General features: G+C 37.0%; 1 protein-coding gene and 1 long non-coding RNA gene across 13 annotated transcripts in view; both read right to left on the minus strand.

Moving 5' to 3' along the window:
- KCNC2 (potassium voltage-gated channel subfamily C member 2) overlaps positions 1-22,404 on the minus strand; it is a 100,491-nt gene that overhangs the window by 59,721 nt on the left and 18,366 nt on the right. The window lies entirely within an intron of this gene.
- Positions 2,583-8,403, minus strand: LOC140001953 (uncharacterized). The gene is made up of 3 exons (XR_011807787.1): positions 8,350-8,403; positions 4,296-4,393; positions 2,583-3,529 (listed from the first exon to the last, which is right to left on the minus strand). It is a non-coding gene; the product is annotated as an uncharacterized lncRNA (long non-coding RNA).

Raw genomic sequence — 22,404 nt, forward strand, 5'->3', positions numbered from 1 at the left:
AAAAGTAGGATTTTTAATTATTTTTTAATCAGTCTATCAAGAAATCTGACTGAAAATTTTAAACATTACAGCAACATAAGGCCTGTGAACAAATAAAATCCCCTGTTGTAGGAGCTGTTGCAGCTAGAGATCACTAAAACACTAGTGTATACTGGCCAATGTGGAATATTACTCTGCTGGACTAAAACTAGTGCTGTCTTATCTGTAACATAAAAATATAAATTTGCAAAAGAAGCACCTGAATAGCAAGGAGGTTGTAGGTCAATTTGTAATTAACACTAGTTTTTAAATATACTCAGCTAGAACTTTCTCATACATCATCTCGTACTAACTGGACCAAAATGAAGTCTTCAGAAAAGCTTTTCCAAACTGTTCTATATTGTAAAGATGAAAACCGTTCTATCGTCCCATTGCAGATTAATAATTATTCTTTCCCTTTATTCTGCCTACAGTAGTATTTCACTACTTCTTTCCAAGCCTGCCAGCTGCTTTAGTTTTAGAGCTGTTTTCTCAGGAAGGCAATAGTTAGGTAGCCTGACTTTTCTCCCAGACACAGCAGCGCAGTTCACCGTGCACATGATACAAAAGCTACCCCAGTCAGTACCAGAAACGAGGACTACATACCACCCAGTCAAGGCAGAGTGACTGGTCCAAACCCTAAAAACTTGGCAGGAAGGTGCTGAGGCCAGCAGCAGACGCACCCCACCCCTTCACCCCCCCTTCAGCCCCGACCCCACAGCTCATCCCAGAGGTCCGTGTGCTCAGCGAACCCCCTTGCTTCTTGGTCAGACAGTGCCCATCTCTGGCAGACTGCAATTTACGTAACGATTACAAATGTGAGTGAGCAGCTGTCAGCAGTGCTTGTCGTGGGTGCATCCTGCAGTATTGACAGCCTGGCCCTTCCCTTCTGAAGGGGAAAGAGTGTTTTCAAACCACCGACATCAACACCTAAAATCACTTTCCTTGGCATAAAAATAGCAAGGGGAAGCAATAATGACCACAAAGTACTGACTGGAGAGGTAGCAAAAAGATATCCTTGACTATTTTGGAAGATACTGGAGTGACTTGGTGGTACTACTCTCCCAAGCTGTTTGTTCTTTGTCCCCTCCTACAGCTTACCAGTCCCCGAAGAAAATAAATGTGTAAGCTTACTTCATTTCAAAGCAAAGCTTTTCATCTCAGCATTAACATACCTTCCTAGAGCATTTTGAAAGACCCAAATGACAAATGGATAAATAGTTATTTCTTCATCTTTTGGTCATCATAACCTCCATCCTGGTGATAACCCACAGGTAACTGTAGCAACATCTTTGACGTCTGCAATAAAGGGGAATCTGTCTTTGCCCTTAGCAGAGGAGGAAATTGTCGTTCAGGCTTTCATTTAATGGCCACATTTCAGCATTGGTTACAGCTGTGCAATCATGCATAGGTCAATGCACTGTCACCAGGGTATGTAAAGGCATCCTACAGCTCATCTTTTTAGATTCTGATTCTCCCACACTAATAAAAAGAGAAGCTATAAACTTAATTAACCACTAAACATTAATTTGCTAATGGTTACAATCTCTATTTTTCTTTAGATATCAATTCATTTTAATGTCAACTATATAGCCATGAACTCTCCATGCTTACAAGAATACTCAAAGTAATATAAAATATTAATTTTCCCACCTTAATTATTTCATTTTTTTACACTACCAGGTATCTTGTAATATATTTTTGTGTGTTTCTGGGCTACTATTATGAAGTTGAGTTGCCATAGTATCTTTCAAAACCAAAATGGGAAATTGATTTTTTTTTAAATGTTCCATCATACTTTGTCAAGCTATAAAATAAAGTAAGATGAGCATCCCATCTCCTGTCTATGAATAATGTGAATAAAGTTAGGTAATGGCCAAATAACATACCTTTTTTTCTACTGCTGCTTATATTTTCCAGTTCATTCCCTTTAAATCAAAAAGAGTCAGTGGAGCTTTATATACTGTCTCTCAGAACACACACACAAAAAAAATGGAATTTCAACAAACATTCATTTCAAGCCAAATCAGTTTCTGATTAAATGCAATCTGCAAAATTGAAAGTGGTGCCAATACACTTCACATGTTCCCCTCATTTTCAGCTTTCATCACTCATTAGCATGCAATATGAAAATCTTCACTTTCTAATTATCCTCATATTTCTCAACAAATAGTTGTTTCTGTTATCAAGTTCCGTGAAAAAGTGCATTCTTTTTAGCTGAAAAAGAAAAAAAAAACCTTTTGACCTAAATCTATAGCCTTACTTTTTTTGTTCAAAGAGTGATCGGTATCCAGATGGCAGATTTTCCAGCTGAAAATCACAATGGAGAACAGGTGTACTTGAAAGCACAGTTAGTGAATTGAAGCAATTGGAGTCCAACTACGCAGATACACTCTGTAGAGTACCCAGCCCACCCACATAGCCATTAGCTCATTTGCCCATTAAAATGCAGAAACTTAATAAACTACAATTTTGCATAATTCATAAGCAAACAAATTCCATCTGTTTTACCTTCAGAGTCAGTGATGATTAGGGGGCATGAATGTATTGAAGGAGTGGTACTCTACTGGTATAAACAAATGGAGAGAGAAAGAATAAAGGCTTCAAAGACTTGCAGCATTTTCAAGCTCACTTGCAAAAAGAAAAGTGGTCAGGACTTGAAAACTTGAAGAGAGGTTCAGGGAATTCCAACACCCCAGCAGTTAATCCTCACATCCACCTGTCCACCCTTTCAAGAAAGGTATGCACAAAAACAAGACAAACCAAAAAACAGTGCAAATGGGAATATATAGTATTTTTACTGTTTATAAGTTCTATCTTCATTTTTGTTGATAGATCTGCCAAGGAAAAGTCCCTAAAAGGGAGACAAGCCCAGACCCATTTATACAGTCTTCTCTTTAGGCCATGTGAATTGGAAGAAAGGCAGCACACTCAGTGCTTCTTCTGCTCCCCATGAGGTTCAGCATCACATTATCCCTTCATCAGGTTGTGACAAAACCTTCTGTTCCCTCCTCCAACTGCTGTATGTGCAGACGTTCATGTTTCATTAAACAATTTGCAAACTATCCTGATTTTCTTTTTAGGTACACAACGGTGTTTCAATCCTCAGTTTCAGAAGAGGAGTTATGGATGCCATACATGTTTTATATGGATTTTGGCTTATCCCTTTTTCTGATTTACAGGTAAACATACTTGGAAAATTATCATCCATTTTAGGATTTAGAGACATAAAACAAAGATTTATGGCAGATCTGTAGCTGATGTAAACTGTCTATTTTCCATGGATTTCTGCCCTCTTCCCCTAGCCATGAGCTGCTCAGGTGCTTTTGCTGTCTTAGTGCATCTATGCTTTGCTTCGAGGGTCCATTTTAGAATTTGATTACCAGTTACTGATATCTCCATTAAAAAAAAAAAAAAAGAGAGAGAGACAATTATTCAGCTGCTGGTTCTTCTTTAGATCTTCTGGCCACCTCTGAACTACAGCTGCAGAATGATTGCCTGGTTTCAGCATCTGTAATAAATAAATGTTGGCAGCTGCTGAAGGCTTTCCTGTCCACTGCCTCCAACTACAATACATGCAGATCACTCCTTTACTTCTGTTCTAGATGCCATGCATGTGACATGACATCTGGGGAACTTGTACTGGCATGTTCAGTTAACTCTCCTGACATCTTGCCATGGAAAAGAGAACTCTCTGATTAACATACAAAATAACAGTAAGATGTAAGCTAAGCAGATTTGTGATAGGAAAGAAAGAAAATACCCTTTAGAAAAAGAAAAAGGGCAGAGGGTAAAAAAAGCTCTCAAGAGTTCCCAGGGAAAAAAAAAAAAAGTCATAAAACAGTATTTTAAAATTGCATTAGGATAATTTGAACAGATGCCTGTCAACAGGCAGTAAAAGAAATTCCAGTGCGGTGACAAAATAATTGCCTAGACAAAAAAGATCATGCATTCCCCTAACATACCTCTAGCCTCAAAGGAAAATATGGATGCCAGCAAATCTCGCCAGCCTAAGGCTTGCCACCTCCTGATCAAAAAATATGATCCATCACAACAGCTCTCTCTGCTCCACAGGCAGGAGCCCTTTTCTCTCAATTGCCTAGATGATCTACATAATTAATTTAAATTCAAAGGGACTGTATTCTAAATCTATAAGCTCTGCTTTCTCTGTTTCTTCTGTGAACAAGGGCTTACACAGACAAAGCCTTGTTTATTTCCTCTATTTATGACTTTTAATCCAAGAAAATATATTATTTCTACCTATAACTCATATTTACCTTCTATCTTTAGTACAGCAGAACTGCAACAACATGACTGCCAGACCTAGGCTGAACTTCTCCACAGAGGTTGGCCAGTTTCTCTTCAGCTAGTTCCTCTGTCAAAAATAAATAAATAAATAAATAAATAAATAAATAAATAATAAAAACAAACAAACAAACAAATTGCCAATATCCCAGGTTTCTGCTTCTATTCTCAATTTAGAAAGCTACAGAATGTTGTCATTCACAGCAGCAAAAAGGGCTTGAACTGTATCTTGAATCTGATACCCAGCATTATCATTTCAAAACTTCCTTTTTTCTTCTTTTTTTTTTTTTTTTTTTTTTTTTTTTCCCCATGAGCTGCCCCAAGACTAGATCCCTCATGATCTATCTGCTGTTTAGCTCAGTTTTTCACTAAGGGAACCTCCAACAGATGAGGTCTGCCCTCAGCAGTGAGGACTACAAAATCAATGGGAATAATTTTAGGTTTGTGGGAGATGAAAGGCTGATTCACACATTTGAAAACAAAGCTCCCCAAAAGGAATAAACAAAATAAAAAATGCAGGTCTTGCACGTTTGCTACATGGTTATTTTTCATCTCACAGAATAAAATATTCATGAACTTTCCAATACGAGCTGCCTACTGCTCAGGAAAAACTGTTAAATATGTAGTAGGATGATATGCTGTGTGAGCTTTATACATTTAGACATTTAATTTTTTATATGATGCTTTTAGGATTTTCATGTATTTCACAGCTTTATGCACTTAAGTTCCTTACTAGTGCCTCTCACAAAAGGCATTATATCACATGGAAAACAGGCAAAGAAGGTTGGAGAATTTTCTTTTTTTCCATTCAGCCAGGAACAGTACTAAAAAGGTAGAATTTGTGTCAGACAGCAGAGCAAAATGCAACTAAAGAAAGCATCTCTTTAAAGAAGAATAAATATTTTAAAGGAAAAAATAAAGTCATTTGGAAATTTAAGCTGAGAAGTAGTTTAGCAACCCTTTAGATTGCAAAACTTGCAGAATTAAATATCTTCATCTCACCTCTGATAAGAATTTCAATTGTACAAGCAACATATAGGAGAAAACTGTAATTCTCAGTTTGCCATCTGTATCTACCCATGTACAAAATACCATGGTGCATATTTTTAATAAACTGGTCATCCTAGCGCTGTCCAGACCAATCCCTGCCCCAAGGAAGGACCAGCCTCTAGACCCTTCTCAAGGTATTCATATCTACAGCCCATGTGAATTCAGGTCAGATCACAGCACGCTTCTTTTTCAGCCCCAGAGCTACACGATGCTGCCTCCTATACATCTGACAGCTTCAAAAATGTTGGTATCCAGGAGTTTTATAGCTAGAAATTAGATACTGTGCTAGATAATTAGATAACATTTCAAACAATTAGATAGTAGTCCAGGCAAAAGAAGCAGTTTTATTTCCTGTGACAAGCCAAGCCTGGACCACTGCTCCATTCAGAAGATTTTGAAGCAGTTTTTAATGCTAAACACTCCCATAGCTCACAAATAATTGATAATACCATTCAGGTAAGCAATTCTTGCTGATGTACATGAAAGAGCAATCATTAGTCAATGTTTCATAACAGCTGCAGGCTATTCAGTGACAACAGAAGTTCAAAATTTCTTAATAAACACAAAAATCTGTTGTTTGAAGGAGACCTATTGCATGATAAGGTGAAATATTTGTGCACTATCTTGGCACAAAGCAAATGTGCAAATGTTTAAAAATGAATGAACATTAAATCAATTTAGTTTATAGAGATTTACCTTTTTTGAGAGAGATTCATCCACCTCAAAACTAAAAATATTTTGGGGGGGGGGGGTTAATTTCATGACTCAATGGAACTGTAATGAAACAACTACTGAAAGCAGGCTCCTGTTGCTTTTCTGTTTTGTTGTATTTAAATGTAGGACCTGTAAATGCTTTGTCTTTCAAAATTATTACTGCCCAATGAATAAAAAAGTAAAACTGCAAGAGGAAAAATACAAATCTTTCCCAGTGATAAGAAAAAGCACCTTTTATGTAATGTTTGTAGATATTTCCTACATGAGAAGGTTGTTGCATTTTGTTTTGTTTTGTTTTTGTCATTCTGAAAGGAATATTTTCATTTTCTCTTCAGTATTTTTCAAAAACCAATTTGCATAAAGCAATAATCTGTACTACACACTCCACTCATAAGGAATTACATTAAAAATGTTAATTAGGTCATAAAATTCAAACACTCAGAAGCTGGAAATGCCAGGCTCACTCATTCAGCCCTCATTCACAGGAATAGACCATGTTGCCAGCGTCATGAACCCTAATCCCTTGTAACTGAATGCAACTAAGGAATAATTTTTCTTTTTTTTTTTTTTAAAGTGCCCCCACATTGCAAGCAACAAGCACTTTACTACACCCATTAAACAAACAAACAAACAAAAACACAATACATCTTACATTTTCATCATATAAGAGACCTAAATCTCAAAGAAAGTGGACCAGACCCGATTCTGCAATGGAACTAAAATGATAACCAATGACCCAATCAACGCCTGCTTTTCAAACCTGGGTGGGAAATCGTGCTGCAGCCACAAACCTGGTAACAGATCTAAGTACATGAGCATGACAAACCACACCAGGGACTGATGATGCTCTTGTACTTCTCATGGCATCAGCAGATCCCACCAGTTTCTCCTGGCTACCTACTGCAGCCTCTCTTATACTGCTACAAATAAAAATGAGAAACTCCTGAGAAGACAGGATGTACAACGGAACGTCAGGAATAATCCCAGTATGCAAACGGCAGAAGACCCGAGGGCTGGGATTAGTACAACAATGGTACAAATAGATGCTGTCAATACCAGTCATACTTTGAGCATACTAGCAAGCTGGACACACATTGGACTAGTTGTTTCAATTTCTAAAAGCCTTGTCACCCAGTTTCATCCATGAATTTACTAAACTCTACATGAAATGTTTTTCCTCTTTGCTGTTAGATGGCCTGAGTTTTCCTAGTTCCAGGAAAGCCTAAATTGTTCTACATTAACATTTGATTTGCCAGCAGAGCCTAGAAAAAAAAAAAAAAAAAAAAAAAGCGCTAAAGTGCATAAAATTAGGCTGCTTATAATCCAAGGCAATGCTCCATGATGTCTAAGCACATATTCTGTGGCTGCTGAAAAGAGGGGATTTTTACTTCCCAAAAGAACTGTAATTATCTTTCATAGGCAAAGTCTGCAGACTTCTTGTAGGCCAACAACTGCCAAAGTCAGTCTTAGACAGTCTGAGTGTATGTATTCATCTCAAGTAGTAATCATTTCAAGGCACGTATGTCTCATTACAGCAGCAAAAAATTATTTACATGAAGCCTGATGCCCCTACACAAACCTGCAGGCTTCAAATGAGCAAATAATGATACTGGAAACCGATTTATCTAGTCTTCCTTTTTCCTCTTTACATAAAAATCAAGCCATGATTTTTACTTATTTAAAAATAAAAACATAAATACAGAAATTTTATTCATAATGCTGTCAGAGAGCCATTTCCTGCGTAAATATTTTTATTTTAACAGAGAACATGAATTGGCCAAATTGGCAAACCTTATGTTTACCTCTTGTAATGACAGATCCGTTCATTTTCACAGAATCACAGAATCACAGAATTTCTAGGTTGGAAGATTTTCCACAAAACCAGACTCAAATTTGATATTTAGCAGGGATGAAACTAAAGCTGTTGCTCTTAACCATAGCATCCAGAGGAGAAAAGGCCTGATACAACCTTCTATCCTTCTACCACAATGCAGAGCCTTCCACAAGAGTGATGACACAGGGAAGGGTTGGGGCAAAGCAATGCAGCAGCCCATGGGAGGCATGCAGGTTTGGTACCCAAGCCAAAGACAATTTCCCTGACTCTCAATAGCTTTACACTAAAATGAATTAATTACAGTCAAATGTTGTTGCTAACACCCCTTTTCTGTCTTATTTCAGAGCAGAAAAAAAAAATTACTTAGTATAGTTAAATTCTGAAAAACACGACAGAACAGAAGTGCATCCAAAATTGAGGGACAATACCGTGATAGTTAAGAAGCATTCCTGCAAGCACCTTTTAGTAGTTTAGGAATGATAGTGAAGAGTGGTGATTATGAGCTAATAATGACACACAGAAAGAGCTAGCCAGACAACACTATTTTCTGAAGCTGACAGACTACAACAACAAGAGACTTCAGGGCCTACAAGAAAGCTGGGAGGGGCTCTTTATCAGGCAGCGTAGTAACAGGACAAGGAGTAATTAAATACTTTTAAACTAAAAGATGGTAGATTTAAATTGGATATAAGGGAGAAATTCCTTACTATAAGGGTGGTGAGGCCCTGGCACAGGTTGCCCAGAGAAGCTGTGGATGCCCCATCCCTGGAGGTGCTCAAGGCCAGGCTGGATGGGGCTTTGGGCAACCTGGTCTGGTGGCAGGTGTCCCTGCCATGGCAGGGGGTTGGATTACATGATCTGTGAGATCCCTTCTAGCCCAAATCATTCATGATTCTATGACATGAGTTTTGGCAACAGCCACGTGCAGTCTCTGTGTCTACTACCCCTCAGAACCTTCCTTAAATTTTCTATATAATGAAGAAACATCTAAACGCTGAAGAAATACAGATACTTCTCATTAATCCATGTCAGGTTTCTATTGCTAGAGTACTGTGTTCATTGTTCATGGAGATTTACCAAAATGTTTGCTGCTGTTAAACCAGAGATTTCACATGCACTTCTCAGAGACTACACAATTACGAACCCAGAAAGACTACACAACTTTTAACTGAGAAAAACTATCTTGCCCTTTGGCATGGAAGGCTAGGTTAATAAGATTCTTCATCATGTTGTGAAGCAAGTATCTGGATGTTTTCCATGCTGTATTTCTGCTTAGATAAAGCAAGATACTCCATTCTCCCAAAATAAAGCTACCCCCCTGACTGAAAATTAAAAAGAACTGCTTGCCTTGAAAATTTTAAATTTTCAGTAAATTTTCATGCGAATGGCATTTAGACCCTCATTACTAAGGAGTCATTCTCTTTTATCAATTTTTCTGCCAGCAGAGGTGACACTGTAAAAGTACATTGTTTTAAAAATTAATATTAATTTTATTCATGGCTTTAGAGACTTCTTCTAATAGGCAGTAGAGAAGAGTGTGCAACAAGAAGGTGCTGTTTTCTCAGAAACAAACAAATTTTAAGAAGAATTACTCTTTTTCCAGTAAAATCAAAGCTTTTTCTTTTAATCAAATGAGTGATAATGTATTTTAAACACCAAAAACACATCAAAATGTAACACTAATAAATGACATCAAATAGAATATTAAGAATACTGTTTTCTCATATAGCCTTAGAAACTGGTCCTCCATACAGATCTTTAAGATCTGTATGGAGAGGCTTTGAGCCTCTCCATGAAAACAAATTGGTTCAGGTACATCATGGTGATTCAAATTTAGGGCTGACCCAACACACCTGTGCACCAGTGGAAATGAAACAACTTCCTAGCATGACTCTTCTCAGAGAAGTCAGAGCCAGATTCTTCCCGGATATGCCCAGAGACAAGCAAGAGGAACTAGCACAAGAAATGAACTTTAAACATAAGGAAAACATAATTTACTATGAGGATGGTCAAGGATGGTCGAAACCCTGAGCAACCTGCTCTGGGTGACCTACTCTGAGCAGGCAGTTAGACTAGATGATCTCCAGGGGCCCTTTCCTAACTCAGTTATTCTCTGAATCTTCCACAACTTATTGGGAGCACTAATGATCTAATATACCATGTTATTATCTTCTGTATGTGTGACATCAGTTCAGCTCTTTTCTAGCCTAAATAACGGAGCTAATAAACAGGCAAGCCTTTTGGCTTGACTCTAACTTAGAAGTACCTTCCTGTTTTCAGCTGGGCCAGAATTGTAAATAGGACTGTGTCACATGGGGGAAATGTGGCTTGCACTTCTAACTAAAAGTTAGGAGAAAAATAAACTAATAGTATGACAACAAAAGATATATTGTATCATCAGATTATACAATGAAATATCCAGCTAAAAAGAAAGAGCATGAAATCAATATCTTAATAAGGTCTAGGAAACAGTCACATCAGCTGTAACAATGACTTTTAGCAGTAAGTTGATAGTAAACTTAGAATTGTTCACAGGCCCAAAAACAATATTACATTTTGGCTTCCATCCCATATGAAATTAATTTCCAAAGCTTTGCATATATGCCTATCAGTACCTCATGACAAACTGTCAAGAAATTGCCTTTTATGCACCCTATTTTGGTATAAAATCATAATTTCCTTTTGCCTCACAAAATTAAGCTATTCTCCCAAGCTAATTTTCCATCGAGTAGCTGAAGGAATCAACTACTTTTCAATGTACTTTCTTATCTGACAGCAGAAAACTAAGGAAGTGAATACTTACCAAGAACAAAGCCATGGAATTCTTACATACAAAACTGAGACTTTTTTCCTACTTAATAAAGGACAATGATATTGATAAATATACATATATAATAATAATCCTAAAATAAACCAAGAAATATCAATAATAGTTTTCTTGTGTATCTATTAAAGAAAAAAAATTAGCTTCTATTGTGGTATAAACCAGGGTCATTTGCCTGAACTATACCAGCATGCAATAAACCCAGTTTTGCAGCAGTTTGCACAATGGGTGATATATCTGACTATTGACATCTGTCAGCCAGGATTTGCAAGGCAGTTTTAATGAGTTAGGCACTAAAGCATTGGTATGCAATTCAAATTGGCACATAGCTTTTCTCCTTTGAAAATGGCACCTATGAGCCATGGAGAACTTCAGCAACAGGGAGCCAAAGTACCATTTAGTTCTTCATTTGGAATAAAGGAATTCTCACATGATACCAGTTTTATTCATTGCTTGTACGATAAAGACAATCAGTTGATACTTCTGTTGACTCCAAAGCTGTGATGCAGCCAGATGCGTAATTTCACTCGTCAAATGTTCTCCACAAACGTTTCCATGTTAAAAAAAGCAAATTTCTCTCCAGTATATGGTTCTGATCCAGAGCTAAAAAATACAACTGCCACAGATCAGGAAGTCATGCTACATTCAGAACACAAGCAAATAAAACGCGAATCAAAGTGACCCCTCCTGCAATTTCTCTGGGATGGTATCCCCTTTGGCATGTTTCTTGTGCCTGAGACTATTTTTAAATGCTTATCAGGAGAATCAGACCATCCGCCTTTCCATCAGCAGGATGCATTTGGTACTCCTGTGTTCGGATCTAATCTCACTACTTACTTGCTAATGGAAACTTAACAGGCTTGAAGACGGTGATTAATATTGCAAGTTAGGGTTTCTCCTACTCTCTTGCAGATTCCAATACTCCCATAAGCTTCAACATGCCTGCTTTGCCTTATGAAGATCTGCAACATCCCATCTGAGCAGCAACACATTCCAGTGTCAGCTCTGATGTCCAGTTGTGCCCTGAGACACTTGGTGCTCTTCCTTCAGCATTTCCAGAAGGAGGGAAGGCTCAGCATTATTTATCAAATCATGCCACAACGGCTTGCTTTCCTATTTCTATCTGTTCCAGTGGCATTTAACCTGCTCTTAAAAAATAAAAATGAAATATTGGAAAGCCCCAAATACCTGATCTGTTATGGTAGAAGTTTAATTAGACCTAAAACAAAATTGAAAGTGTCAGCAATATCTTTTCTGAAGTGCATTTAGGTATACTCCATGTAATAATAACAAGACATGAAGTAAGTAATGAAATTATTACCGTAGGAGTGAAAATTGTTTTAGAAGAAAGACTATTATTCATACTGAATACCACATGTTTAAATGACTGGCATTGCTTTAATAATTATAGTAGTTATCACTCTCCATTGAATAGCAAATATATTCAGATTACTAGCTTTATTATATTACAGCAAAAATAAAAAAGACAGATTTAACAAATGTTACTGCCTAGCTAGGGTAGTCATTTGCCAAATTCTGTTCCCATTATTAGTAGCCAATTTGTTTTGAAGTCGCTGAAAAGCTGGGTAAGAAAACTGTTATCAATAGACATGTTTTATTGATAGAAAGCCAAATATATATAAACATATTGTGAATTCAAAAAATACATTTTAAGTCTCTCTTGTTTAAAATACATTTTAAGTCTCTCTTGTTTTTTGTCACCTTACTCTATCTGTCACAGATATGATAGTAAATTAAGAAAAATTAAAAGCTTGTTTCAGTCTCCAGTGTTTTATGATGAGCAAATTTTGCATGTAAGGGAGATGGATGCAGTTTGCAAATGTAGTTTACAGTTCTGTTTTCTATTACAAATAGAGAAGCTGGGGACACCTTTACCTTTGCAGGCTGCTTCAAATCATTTCCCATCATTTCCCATGATTATCCTGGGCACTTCTCCCCTTTGCCCATTAGACTACTTGGAAATTTTAAAAAAGTTACAGTGCTGTAAGGTCACAAACATAATAACGGTCTTGTTGGCTAAATGTTGAAATTACACAGAAAGCAAGACACCAGCTCTGCTGTAGAAAGTCTATTGTCTAAAAGCTACTGGTTGTACCCACAGCAGTTATTCAACGATGCAAAATCACTCTTCCAAAAACAGAGCTAGTTCACTGTACTAAACATTTTGTGAATTAGAGTTGTCAGTCCTAACAAACCTGTTCGCTACTGCTTGTTTCTCCCAAGGGACAGAAGAGACAGTAGAGATACTCCATCTTGCCCTTCCAGACACATATATGTATTTTCTAGTTACCTTTCATGCCTCTTTCCTCACCATATTTCACTGAAAAAAGGTCTCCTTGACATAGAGAGTACAACCATGAGGTTCGTGTTGCCATGAGAAGCCCCTCACACTGCATATTCTGGAAAAGCAGTTCAGGATCACCCTAAGTCCCTGTGCAGACCACTACTCAAGCTCTGGAACAATTTCAGAAATGAAAACATCCAGTTACTAGGGAGTGTCTGGAGTTCCCAGGTGTGGGTTGGGTTTGTTTTTGTTTTTGTTGTGTTTTGTTTCTCCTCTGTTTTATTTGCTGCTCCAATCATTCAATGAACTTTTTAACCTCAGATATTCAAGGTACGTGTTTTCATTAACTTAGCACTTACTTCTCCCTTCAGCAACATCGCTCTAAAAGGAAATTGTTCTCTCACATTGTGAGTGCCAGAAAAACACACTGCTGCATCTCTCAGATGAAAACCTTCCAGCAGCATCAGGAACACAGCACTCCTGGTAAAACATCTGCTAGACACGGTTAACCTTGACAGTCCTGTGAGCAGAAATATTAACAAAACCAGCCTGTGCTGTGGGCATATGTGTCTGCCGGTGCTCCTGTTTAAAAGGCCTTCACCTCAGACTCCTTCCGTCTTCATTACAACATCAAACAGATTGCTGAACTGAGTTAACTCATATTTCAACTTGTGCAGCGGTGACTGAACAGGAAACAGCACAGAGCATAGTGCTCACAAGGACCACATTTTTTTCTTTTTTTCTGTTAATACTAGAACAAAATTTCAAGACAATTAGGGATTGTTTGGTGGGTATTCCTTTACACAACACACCCTTTGTGCCATCATTGCACAAAATCTCATATATCTGCAGGGCACTCATACAGCAGGAGTAACAATCCTTTACTATAAATCAGCCAACAAGATAATAGGATTTACAAACTTTTTTTCCCCTCACTCAAAAAAAAAAAAAAAAAAAAACCAACTGTTTTTTTCCTGCAACTAGTAAACAGTAACTCATCTTGCAAAGAACAGTTCTGGTCCAAATTTCTGATGAGTTTCTAATTTTTCAATCTTGGTGAGAAATTTCCATTTCAGTGAAATAGCATTTCACATGCTTTGAATTTTCAAAGTCATTTAAATCTTGAAAACAGGACTCCTGGACAACAACATATCCATGCATACACAAATTACAGAAGTGTATAAGAAGAGATTTTGAGTAGGCATTCTAAATAGGTGAGCAAAAGTAACTGATTCCCCTTCCAGAAATGCCTTTTAAAGAGCTTTTCACTTTTTTTTTTCCAGGGATGTATCTAAGGATGCTACTTTTTTCTTCCTTTCAGAGAGAAGCCCTTCCCTAGCCAGCATGCAGTCATGCTCCATTAGCTCAGACTGTTGCGGTTATAGAGAAGTTAACCATTGTGATTTCTCACATTGAAACTTCAATTATTCTTTTCCACTTGTTTTGTTGTTTGTCTTAATAAAATGTAAAAGTTATCACAATTGGTAATATTTATTTATGCCTTGTCTATAAAGAAATTCTATTCCATTTCAGCTGGTAATTGGGCCGTCTCCGTTACTATTCACTTATTAATGCAGCAGAACAAAGCTCACCTCAGCAGTTATGCACATTAATAACAGCCTATTACCCGCGTCACCTTCTTATGAATCAGTAAGCCTAATGACCAAACTTTGAAATGAGCAGAACAGAAATATTTCTGCATAATGAACTTTGCTAAAAAGCCAGTAACACTTCATAAAGACTCACCACCTTCAATTACACATGCTTTTATTGAAAGATATTCAAGTTTACATATCAAATCTCTAAAAACGTTTTTTTAACTTCTCTATACTTGAGTCTGAGATTTAGTAAACTCATCATGACCATCAAATGTACCAAGGTTATTTTTTGTTTGTTTGTTTTTAACCCCTTGCATGCCTCTTACTTCTGCTGAAACGCTAAGCTGCAAACTCCATTTTCCCTTTGACAGGACAACAATTTCACCAAAATTAGTGAACTTTCACCAGAAAACTGCTGGCAAAGTGCACATGGCCTTGACATACTGGCACACAATTCAGACTGGAGCAATCTGTCAGTTTTGCTTCAGGCGTTTGATGCCCAGGGTGTTCTGTCACCATTTGCCATTTAATGCTGCCTAACCATGGGCCGTCACTTGAGCAATAAAAATAATGAACTTCTCAGTTTGAGGAACACAAAGAAATTCTAGAATTTAACATGAATGAGTCTATAATATACATATTTCTGTTTTTCAGGGGAAAAAATATTTTCTGTTCAACACTGAAATATTTAAATCTTTTTTTATCTTTCATTCAAATTTATAATGAGATTGCTACTGAAAATAATGTTCCAGAATTAAAAACGGATAAAAATATTTACTCATTTTAAAAATATTGCCCCTTCCTACTATTTTTCTTTCTCCATACCTACGTTATCAAAATAAATAAATAAATAAATATAGCTTGTCTCCTTTAAGCTTCAGTTTGGAAGGACTTGGTCAGAAATAAATACTGCCAAACATTTCGGCTACTTTTCATAGATTTGAATGCACTTCCATGTATGAAACACACGCTACAGGAAATAAAATTATAGCTCTGATTCAGGAATGTATGTAAGCTATTAAACGGGCACTTATCTGCATATGCACAAACATGAAGAAGAAAAACATCAAAGGCTTGACAAAGCTGGAAGAAGAAACTGTTGAATGAATAAAAATATTTGGAAGATAAAATCTGGTTGAACTCAATATTTTGGAGGGTATTCCAGACACATTTTGTTATTATTTTCAAGTCTTTCTAAACCTGTTTTCAGATCTTGTTTCAGGTAAAAATTTTGCTATCATTTCCCATGAGAAAAAGATAGAGCTTTTAATAACAATGAAGTATTTCTGGCTCAAGCACGCACTATAAATTTTCCCTGCACTTCTTTAAATACGTCATTGGATTATCACTGGATTATTTATAAACTAGTGTAAATTTATTTGGAGTGTAGATATAGAGGTAGAAATTGGCTGGCATCTTCTGTTATGAAGGAGAGGCTTGTAAATCTTGATTTGTGTCACAGAAATTGTGAGTGATGACCCTGAATTTGGACAATAAGATCTGGCACCCCCTTGATCACCTTTCAGAGTCTACTTCAAGCTTTACTTGAAAAGTAAAGCTTGCTTCATGACTCTGACTATAGTCTGTGGAGCAGAAATTCATGACTGTAAATCAAGGCTGCACATGAAAAATGTTCCAGTTCCCCAGTCAGATCTTTTTGGAGGACCACTACTCTCTTTATCATCTGAATTGTGTCCATCCCACTATTGTTACAAAGCAAGTGTAATACAAATGCAAAATAACTTCAGTCTACATTGCCTTGCAGAACAATTCTCTTAGCTCCCAACACTTCTGTCATAGGGGACTCGTTTTGTTACTTGGTGTTTTAACAGCTACACATAATGACAATGTGGAGTAAGGAAGAAAGAATGTCTGAAAATAAATAAATAAATAAATAAAAATAAGGAGTACACCAGATTTTAAGCTATAATCTGAGGTCACTCTCTTGTTCTACAAGTGTATGATCACAATCTATGGGTAAATACACATTTTCCAAATTTATTTGACTATAAGTATATTATCTCCTAAATATTAACCATTTTTCCACTTCTAAAAACTTTAAAAGTAACACTGCAATTAAAAACAAAATATAAAATGAGCATGAATGAGAATAAAGTATGGACGATCTCATCCAAGGCAATTGTTTGTTAATTTATAACTCTCCAGATACACAAGTACAATTTGAACTTAAATCCTAAAGACTCTTTGTGACCTGAAAGAATTTGGAAAAATGTAAGGAGACAAGCAAATTAAGGCTTGATGTTTCTTGTTTATGGCTTCAACTCAGTCTCATCAGAATCTGTTCTAGTCATACCAAAGCACTGAACTGAAGTGTAAATCTATACTAAATCTCTCCATCTCCAATTTAATCCTATTACATTTTGGTCTCTTTGGTATTGACACTGGAAAAGCTCACTTTTTTTATTTGCAGCAGCCTATTGGAACTCCCCTATGTCTTTCTACAGCATCCTAATCCCTAACACAAACATTAGGTCCCTTATCCTTTCCTATAGGCCACAATTTCTAAATCTTTGATTGCTTTGGTGGTCTGGGCTGTCTGCCATTAGTACACATCTTTCTATCGTTGTTCCATAAGCATTTTAATAAATGAAAACAGAAACTGCCACTTACAGGAAAAGGGGTTATGAGAAAAAAAGCCATCCCTTCAAACCCAGTAGATTCAATCTCGGTAAATCCTAGTCCTACCTTCCTTCCTATTTCTACTTCTTTCCCAGACGCGTTATTATCAGTCATTGGTTCACAACAGTTTAGCAACACTTGAGGATTTGACCCACATAAAACCAATAAAGTGATAACAGTAGGAATTTATGCAGCAAATTGAAGTTGCAATTAGCCTGGCCCACCCTTTCCCAAAATCATGCTGGGAAGAAAAGCAGCATCCCCTATTACCGTTCCTGGAGGAAAGACACCAGCTCCTCCTGAGGGTGCTGACCCCGGCGGAAGAGCCTCTGCAGAGGGGTGCACCAGGAGAAGGAGGAGGAGGGCAACCTGCATGGATAAAACTGAAGGGGCAGAAGCTCAGGTAAGCTGAGGAGGGAGGGATGCTGTGTTGTGTTTATGACCCAGATTGTTATCAACAGTTTGTTTTTTATTTGTAATGTTTCCTGTGTTTGTGCCAGATATGGTGGAAAAGGAGTCATTTAGAAATATTTATACAGCTGTTCAACTGCAGCTGGACATACAGCTTTTGTGCCCAATAATAAAACCATGTTTCATAGAAAATCCACAAAATCTTAAACCACAACAAATAAAACAAGAAAGCTCAGAAATGTTGTATCCATAACATTGCCAAAAATCTCACAATTCTAATTATTGAAAACAGCATCTGTAATATGTGTCTTTGAAGATTTAGTTTTAGTTTTGTTCTTTAAGCCATGGGTTTTCCAAGTTAATAGAGCTCAATTTGTTTTCCGTGCTTGGCTGCAGACTGACCAAATTTTTATTTTGGATCCAGAATCAAACCTAAGCTCTGCAATAGCCAACCTGTGAAGTCTGTACATCCTTTGAGGTCAAAACCATGAAACATTAATTTCCCTGCTAAGTCAGATCCTATAGTGGTTATGAATATTTGAAAATGTTATAAATCCTACTACATTCCGGAACAGACTTAATTAAAGAAATCTATCAGCATGAGGCAACACACCCTATAAGAGTATCCAACAGCCACTACAGCAGAGAAACTTGTTTCTCACAACCTTCCCCATTTGTTGGAAACTACAAGTACGAAACACAACACATTGGAGTGATATCCAACAGCCACATACTGCATGACTGGGTTGGATTTCCACTGGCAAGACCTGTTGCTTGAAATTTAAAACAAGGTGTTTTCATGTTTATGACATTTCCAGTGACATTCAGTCACACAATCAATTTCCTTCTGATCATGACTAGACAGTTTCCTCTGCAATGGGTAAAGCCATTAATTTCGGACAAGCAAATGGAATTGGATTCCAGCTCCAAAGAAACTTCTTCTAGAAAAACAAAATAGCAATGGTCAGCCACCCTTCAGAGCAGCTTTTCCTAATGCTTTATTTCTGGCAGTATTTGGAGGAGAGATCATGGTCTTTGACAGGAAGTCTGTATTTGTTCTGTGGCCTCTTTGCCATCACTGAACACCACGCTGCAGTAAACTCCCCAATCAAACCAGTGCATGCATGTCATCCACAACCAAAATTCAGCTTGGATATATGCAAATCCCAGTGATGTCTACAGCAGTGTTGAGAAGGTAGTTTAGTATGCAGTGATGAAAACAGGAAGATCTTCACAGCCTTGCCATGTTACACCTTGTTTAACCTCAGAATCTGTTTCTCTAAAACACACACCGTGAAAAATAATACCCTTCCCAACAATTTTCAAAGTTACAAGAATTCAACACAAATAGCTTCTTCTATCAAAAATTAAAATAACAAAATAAGAATATGCACTGCTTCATAAGGTAAAAAGAAACCAAACAGCGCTACCACGGTGCTGCACAGGCACATGGTGCTTTCCACTTGAACACCACTGCTGAGCAGGTGTGTGCCTACTGCAGTCTGGCATGAGGTTTCCTGCTGAGCCCTTGCTTTGCTTTCGCTTTGAACATAGACTATTTACTATTTACATACCTTTTAAAATGAAAGCATGCCTGGGTTAGGGCTGGCCTCTGTTTTGATTTTGATTGCTGTGTATTGTTTTCTGTAGAAAAACAGCTTTGAAAGTTAATGATGCTCTGATGCATCTCTTATCCTATCCCCCAAAAAGGCCTGGAAGAAAAACAAGGCTGCACCTGCATGGATCTCCACAGTTCCATCCAGGCAACTTTCCACTTTAATCTTGTTCTCGTTGCCTCACATGGCAGAGGACAAACAGTCCTCACCCTTTGATTGACCTCCTGCAAGTGACCCACCACAAAAACACAAGGCACGATTTACCACGAGAATTTCTCTGCTGATTCTGAACACAGCCCAGACGCACGTCAGTCCTCCTGTGTGGTGCAGCCATCTGAGCCTCTGCTATCTTGCTTGGAAGGGCAGATTTTTTTTTTTTTTTTTTAGGGGGGAAGGAGGAGACACACAATAGAAATCACTAACATAGAAATAACAGCTTTAGAGGTGCACCTCATGCCCCAGCAGGGCTCATGAAGTCACAGCATGTCAAAAGAGCATGCAACAGCTCTGTTGTACAACTGGGGGGCATTACAGGCAAGGAGAAAATTCAGCACAAATGTAAAGAATTAGAAAACAACAACAACAACAAAAAACAACAACAAAAAAAAAAACTCTTAGTGGTTATGTGATGTCATAAATTGCAATAAGTTATGTTAGCAACTGTCACAATCCTGTCCCTGCCCACTAACACTAATAAAGACATGCTAGAATGGAATCAAGATGATTTTACTGACTTCCTAATTATATATACATATATAAATCCAAGCTCTCTAAAACTACACTTGTCTCTGAGACCATACACTTTACAGTAAATTGCATTGAGAACCCATCACTCTCCATTCACCAGGGAAGCTAGATGATACCAAGGCTCCTGATGCACAATCCAAAACGTGCTCAAGTCAAATATGTATGCACATATAGAAATAAGCCAGTGCTTACAAGGAATTTAAAGCTGAGAGAGACCAAGGCAAAGAGCAGGAACAGAAAAGTACTACACATGGGCAGGCAGTGAGTGGCTCTGAAGTAAGTCTTTGAGTAGCTGAGTCAGTTCAATCTGATTTTACTCAAATACTTTAATTTCAAGATAGGTATGACATATTAAAATCTAGTGATTTCCTACAATATCTGATGAGGGTATAAATATCCTAATAAATAAAGTGGTATACATAGAAATTGCACCAATTTAGTAAATTGCTTTGAAAGTTTTCTTATTTATATCAGAGCAACCCTCTAGTGCATTATGTAAAGTGTGGGAAAATTGGTTTGGACCCAAACTAAGCTAAACGAGTACAAGATACTCTTAACCTGATTGAACTATGAACAACATGGCCATACAAGCTTATTATATTGATTTAGGTAAAACAGCTTTAGCAAAAAAAATAATTATGCTAATGCCAATTCTATATTTAGAGCACAAAAACAACAATTTTGCTATTTTTCCACTTTTCACATGCCTATTTCTCAGTAGTACAACTTGTGTGCAAACAAGCATATCCCAATAAAATACACTGCACATAAATGTGTGGTTTGGTTATACATATAGCAGAATTGTATTGAAAACACTCAAAAGGGTGCTCTCTGAATGTATGCATCTCCCTTGGCTATTTTTAATCATCTAGGCCTGTATCTCTAACTATAAAGACAGAGAACTTAGACTCCTAATTTTAGGTGTTCTGAATTGCACCTTCTAAACACCCAGCTGAAACAAAAAAATACATACCACAACACGTGAGAACTTTTCAGACAGAAATTGTGTACAGGATTCTGTAATAGAAATAAAATGGGTCTGCAGCTAAGATTAACAAAAAATAGAGGTAGTTTTCCTTGTTGTTTTAAGTTTGCAAGTCTAACTATTTTTGAAAAGAGAACGTCATTCATTATATTTCACAGCACTGAGCTGTGAGCCTACGGAGTTTGTTTTTTTATATATTTTATTTTATTTTTTTCTCCTTTAAAGGGGGAAAAAAATATTTAGACTCACCCCACATACTTTCTTAGCAGGATCAGATAACTAACAAATGAATTAGAAAAAAAAAATAGGACATGTCCAAAAGAAAATTAATTTGTTCCAAACATTAACTAATTTATGAAATGAGGATGATATAACATTTGCATACTTGAATAAAAGAAGGTGAAGAAAAACCTGAGTTTAATGCAGAACTAGAATTGTCTCTGGTTGTGCATATCTAGGAAGAGTTATCCTTTCCACACCATTATCAATAAGGCGTTCCAAAACAAACCTCTGGTAAAAAAGGTGTTACAAAATCATCATTCACGCATACTGGTTTTCATATGTTGATTTGGTCTATTTCTTCATGTTTATTCCAAAATAATTCCAGTTTTCATAAAATGGTTACAGACAAAGCAGTTTTTCAATACTGTCTGACACTTTAATTTACATCATCTATAATTCATGAAAAGCAGTACTGCAAATCTTCAGGCTTCATTTTCAATTTTTACTGCTCTTCCTCTTCTTTCCTGAGCCTTCATCTTAATTGAATGGGTGCATAATAAGTCTCCTAGACCCAGTAATAAAAATGTATCCTACAGGTCAAACAGCATAGCATTTTATGTTATTGCAAGTCATTCAGTCTGCCGCTCACTGTTGTCTCTCTTCATAACAATCCAACATTAGCTAATAGCATTAACAGTGTTATCTTTGAAGACAGAAAACTGATGACACAGTCAAGGACAAGGATTCTATTTTTTTATGGTATTAGCCCAAAGCAGAAACAGCACATGATGAAACTAAGGTAATGAAAATAAGGTAAGCTGATGAAAATAAGGTAAGACTCTACAGCCAAACAAAAGATTTCCAGTTTTGGATTGCATACATACACTACTTGTCTAACCACTATCAGATACAGAGGGGCACCTTAGAATCATGGAATCATTAGGGTTGGAAAAGACCTCCAAGATCATCTGATCCAACTATCAATCTTAGATCCAACCTCAGATCAATGACGAAGCAAATCACCCATTCTTCACTGCTGTGAGCATAAAAGTACATTACAAAACAAAAACACCATCTATCACCACCAACAACAAAAAATATATTGCCATAATATAAATTTACGATGAAAAAAAAA

The sequence above is a fragment of the Anas platyrhynchos genome, chromosome 1 (assembly GCF_047663525.1).
Source record: "Anas platyrhynchos isolate ZD024472 breed Pekin duck chromosome 1, IASCAAS_PekinDuck_T2T, whole genome shotgun sequence".
Classification (NCBI taxonomy): domain Eukaryota; kingdom Metazoa; phylum Chordata; class Aves; order Anseriformes; family Anatidae; genus Anas; species Anas platyrhynchos.